Consider the following 5654-nt stretch of genomic DNA (forward strand, 5'->3'; position numbering starts at 1 on the left):
GGAGCATTATAGTTCATAGAATCACAGAATCAACCAGGTTGGAAGAGACCTCTAAGATCATCCAGTCCAGCCTAGCATCCAGCCCTATCCAATCAACTAGACCATGGCACTAAGTGCCTCATCCAGGCTTTGCTTGAATGCCTCCAGGGACAGCAACTCCACCACCGACCTGGGCAGCCCATTCCAATGCCAATCACTCTCTCTGGGAAGAACTTCCTCCTACTACAGAATCCAATGTGAAGACCATGGCATGTATCAGCCACTGAAACTCCAGACAGCAAAACTCCACATCTGATATTTGCCTCCTTAATCAACTCCCAGTTCCTATGGGTGCCTGGAAAGTTTTGGCCAATAAACCTCCCTCATACTGCCACAGAATCCCAGCATGGTGTGGGCTGGAAGAGACCTCTGGAGTTCACCCAGTCCAATCCCCCTCCTACAGCAGGGGCACCCACAGCAGCTTGCCCAGCAGCACAATGCCCAGCTGGGCTTGGAAGCTCTCCAGACAAGGAGACTCCACAACTTCTCTGGGCAGCCTGCTCCAGGCCTCCAGCACCCTCACAACAAAAATTCTCCTCCTGTTCAGAAATATTTGGAGCATTTCAGCCCTGGAGGAGGTTGCAGTTAAGATGGCTAAAGCAAGCCTCAGACACGCTGACCGAAGTGGGGCACCTTGGGATCACTCCTAATGCTGAGACATGGCACTGAGGAGCACTGATATCTCAGGCATGGCTACCAAGAACATGAAATGTGGCCAGCAGGACTAAGCCAGGGATTGTCCCCCTGTATTGGGCTGGTGAGATGACACTTTGAAGCTTGGGTTCAGTTTTGGGCTACTTACTCGAAGAAGGACATTGAGAGACTGGAGCAAACTCAATAAGGGCAGCAAAGCTGGTGAAGAGCCTGGAAAACAGGGCTGGTGAAGAGCAGCTGAGGGAACTGGAGAAAAGGAGGCTGAGGGAAAGCCAGTTGAGAGGATGCTCCAGTCCTCTCATCATCTTTGGAGCCTCTGCTGGACTCTCCCCAGCAAGTCCCAGCCTCTTGAACTGGGGAGCCCAGAACTGGACCCACTACTCCAGGTGTGGTCTCACCAGGGCAGAGCAGAGAGGGAGGAGAACCTCTCTTGCCCTGCTGGCCACAGTCATCATGCTTCCAGGAGACCATTGGCATTCTTGGCCACAAGGACCCATTGCTGGCTGATAGTGAACTTGTTGTCCACCAGCACTCGCAGCTCCTTCACTGGGGAGCTGCACTCCAGCAGGTGCAGGAGGTTGCTCCTCCCTAGGTGCAGGGCCCTACACTTGCCCTGGATAAACTTCATGAGGCTCCTCACCCAGCTCCCACCGTGCCCAGACCTCACTGACAGGCAGCACAGCCGGGTGAGATGCCTTCACCCCTCCCAGTTTCTCTAACCACTGTTGCCAACATGCGTTTGGTTTGTTTTTTACTCCTGGGTACCCTCCTTTCTGTCCACAGTCCTTGCTGCCTGTTAGAACCCCCAGATCTCCACTGCTTACATCTACAGAGAGCAGATACCTGTCAAGACAGGGTAGGATCCTTCTTTAGTAGCAGGAAGCTGTTTCCATGGCAGAAAGGTGACTTTTACGTGTCAACAAGCCTAAAATTAGTGACTGCTGCCTGTGCAGGAAGGAAATTGTAGCACAAGTGCCACACACTATCAGCAGCCCAGAGGTGAGGTGAGGATGGTGGTTTGGCTTTTTCAGTGTCCACATCCTGAGACTCTCGTTGCCTGCATCGCCTGAGCGACCAAACCCTGGGGTGAGAACCTGGGAGTGGGCAGACAGCAAGGCTGAGAGTCTGCTCTTGCCTTCCAGGGTGCATCTCCAGCCCTCCTAACTCACTCCAGGGTGGACACCTGCAAATGCATCTGCAGCCAGAGCAGCGTGGCTCATCTCCTGCCCTGTAGCTGCAAGGATCAAACTGGGGCTTCAGCAGTGACAAAGCTGCTGCTGGCTACCTGGGGACCAGATTTGTCCTTTACATAGGAGAGCACAAAGTTTCTGAGGGACAGCTAAAGAACCAGGACTGTTCAGCCCGGAGAAGAGGAGGCTGAGGGGAGGCCTTCTGGCTCTCTACAACTCCCTGAAAGGAGGATGGAGCCAGGTGGGAGTTGGTCTCCTCTACCAAGGAATAAGCAATAGCGCAACAGGGAATGACCTGTTCACCTGTACAGGGTATAACAGGTGTCAGGTTCTGAGCTTGATCACAAACTCAGCACATCAGGAATTATGCACTAAATCTGTACCCAAGCCACAATTTAAACTGTTTCTGCTGCTCCTCTGTGCCATGGCAAAGCCTTCTGCAGGAGGACATAGCCATGGCTGCAGGACACAGTCATGTCTGCAGGAGGACACAGTCATAGCTGGAGGATGACACAGATATAGCTGGAGGAGGACACAAACGTAGCTGCAGAATGACACAGCCATAGCTACAGGAGGACACAGATGTAGCTGCAGGATGACACAGCCATAGCTGCAGGAGGACACCAATGTAGCTGCAGGAAGACAGAGCCATGGATGCAGGAGGACACCAATGTAGCTGCAGGAGGACACCGATGCAGCTGCAGAAGGACAGAGCCGTGGCTGCAGGAGGACACCAATGTAGCTGCAGGAGGACAGAGCCATGGATACAGGAGGACACCAATGTAGCTGCAGGAGGACACCGATGCAGCTGCAGAAGGACAGAGCCGTGGCTGCAGGAGGACACCAATGTAGCTGCAGGAGGACAGAGCCATGGATGCAGGAGGACACCAATGTGGCTGCAGGAGGACACCGATGCAGCTGCAGAAGGACAGAGCCGTGGCTGCAGGAGGACACCAATGTAGCTGCAGGAGGACACCGATGCAGCTGCAGAAGGACAGAGCCGTGGCTGCAGGAGGACACCAATGTAGCTGCAGGAGGACAGAGCCATGGATGCAGGAGGACACCAATGTGGCTGCAGGAGGACACCGATGCAGCTGCAGAAGGACAGAGCCGTGGCTGCAGGAGGACACCAATGTAGCTGCAGGAGGACAGAGCCATGGCTGCAGGAGGACACCAATGTAGCTGCAGGAGGACAGAGCCATGGCTGCAGGAGGACAGAGCCATGGCTGCAGGAGGACAGAGCCGTGGCTGCAGGAGGACACCAAAGCAGGCAGGAGGACACCAAAGCAGGCAGGAGGACACCACAATCATCCAAGTTAGATTAGACATTAGGAAGAATTTTTCCCCCCGTGAGGCTGTTGGGGCTCTGGCATAGACTGCCCAGAGGAGCTGCGGAGACTCCAAACCTGGCAGTGGCAAAAGCCAGGCTGGATGGGGCACTGAGGTGTCCCTGCCCATGGCAGCACGCTGGAACCAGAGCTTTCAATGTGCCTCCCAGCCCAAACCACTCTGTGTCTACGTTTCATTTCTGCAGGAGCACCTTTGTGCTGGCTCAGTGGAGGAGCACAGGTGAGCTTGGCCTAAGCCTCAGCTCAGCCACCAACCTCCTGAAGACCTTCAAGGGGCTTGTTTTGTCTCCACTTCCTACCAACAGAGCTTGGAGAGAGGAACACTCCCTCTAGTAAAGCCTGAGGAACTCAAGCTGGAATAAACTTGGTGCAAGGAGCAATTTGAAGAGCCTGGAAATGTTGTCTTGACTAACCTTTAGCTGCTGATGTTTACTCTGAGTGGTTTGTGGCAACTTGGTTGTTGGTGACTCGTGGAGGAGATTCAGTGACAGATAAATGTGCTGCAGAAGTTGATGAGAAAACTTCCACCAGGCTAAACAGCAACAGCAAACTTCTGGGCATTTCTGAATGCATGAAGATCAAAGCCAAGGCTGTGACCAACAATGGTGAGAAGAGCTGAAAACAAAATGAAATTGCCTGGATCAGAAAAAGGCTTCTGAGAACCTGGAGATGGAAAGGTGATGGAAGAAGACACAGCCAAGAAACTTGAAGTGATGGGAAGGTGATGGGAGAAGAAACAGACAAGAAAAGAGGAGTTTGTATTAAAAGTGATGCTGTTGGATGTAGTCCTTGGTCTTAGAATCATAGAATCAGTCAGGGCTGGAATGGAGCACAAAAATCATCCAGTTCCAACCCCCCTTGCCAAGGGCAGGGACACCTCACACTAGATCAGGCTGGCCAGAGCCTCATCCAGCCTGGCCTTAAACACTTCCAGGAATGAGGCTTCCACCACCTCCCTGGGCAACCCCTTCTAGGCTATCATCACCCTCATGCTGAAGAACTTCTTCCTCACATCCAGTCTGAATCTACCCATTTCTAGCTTTGTTCCATTCCCCCTAGTCCTGTCACTGCCTGACAGCCTTAAAAGTCCCTCCCCAGCTTTCTTGTAGCCCCCTTCAGATACTGAAAGGCCACAATGAGGTCACCTGGGAGCCTTCTCCTCTGCAGACTGAACAGCCCCAACTGCCTCACTTTCTCCTCACAGCAGAGCAGCTCCAGCCCTCTGATCACACTTGAGGACTTTCTCTGGACACCTTCCAGCACCTCCATATCCCTCTTGTGTGTCCTGGGGAGGATGAATTCTTCAAGGGGGAGTATGAGGAATTATTCACAGCACAATGGTGGAGACAGAAACCAAACCTGCATTTTGTAGAGGAGGGTGTGAAAGGGGAGGCTGTGGTGTGTGTCTCGAGTGGCTTCACTGAAGGGTGGCTCCACCAAGTCAAATCCCAGGGAAGCTCACAGGTAAAGCAGCGGGATCAGCATCTGGATAGCACATCCCAGCAGGTGATGGACACAAGGGCGAGGATCAGACTATCCAAGTGGTCTACCAAAGCAGATTTCAGGGTTGCTGCTCACCAAACCAAGGCTCCCCCTCAACAGAGGGGTTAACCTTGCCACAAGAGTATTCAAGAAAGCCACAATCCTCAGCCTCTCAGAGCAGCTTGCACCTCACACTTTGCCCACAGGACTTTCTAGAACTGTGCTGTTGGGGCCATGCTCTCCCTCCGAGTTCATCCTTCCTTGGCTTGGTTATGTGCTCAAGGAGAAGAGGATCCAGTGCAGGACTAAGGCACTCCTTTTTCTCCTGTACTCAGCACTGGTGATGCTGCACCTCCAATACTGGGTTCAGTTTTGGACCCCTCACTCCAAGAAGACATTGAGGGACTGGAGCAGGCCCAGAGGAGGGCAATGAAGCTGATGAAGGGTCTGGAGAACAGGGCTGGGAAGGAGCAGCTGAGGGAGCTGGGGGTGTTCAGCCTGGAGAAAAGGAGGCTGAGGGGAGACCTGTTGGCTTTCTACAACTCCCTGAAAGGACTTGGTCTCATCTCCCAAGAGCCTGAGACCTTCTCATATGTGTGAGAGTGGCCAGTGGTAGAGGATCGGCAGCATCACAAACCCCACAGGTGAAATAGGAAACTGCAACAAAAGCTGAGCCCAGCAAGATCAACACAGCGCTGGCAGCCTGGCAGGGACCTCTCGTTCAGTGGAGTGCTGCTGTGCAACTCCACCCATGTGGTCCCTGGGACAATCAGACCGAGGATCTCTGTCGGCTTCTGGAACTTCATCACCAAAACCAGCCTGAAATCAGCAGAGAAATGAAACAGAAAGAAGCAGGCTGGAAGGAGTGACCTCCCCCTACAGGGTAGAAGGTGCTGGTCTGAAAGCAGTCTATGAACTTCTGAGGTCTTCAAGAAGTCAG

Source organism: Pogoniulus pusillus, chromosome 8 (assembly GCF_015220805.1).
Source record: "Pogoniulus pusillus isolate bPogPus1 chromosome 8, bPogPus1.pri, whole genome shotgun sequence".
Taxonomy (NCBI): domain Eukaryota; kingdom Metazoa; phylum Chordata; class Aves; order Piciformes; family Lybiidae; genus Pogoniulus; species Pogoniulus pusillus.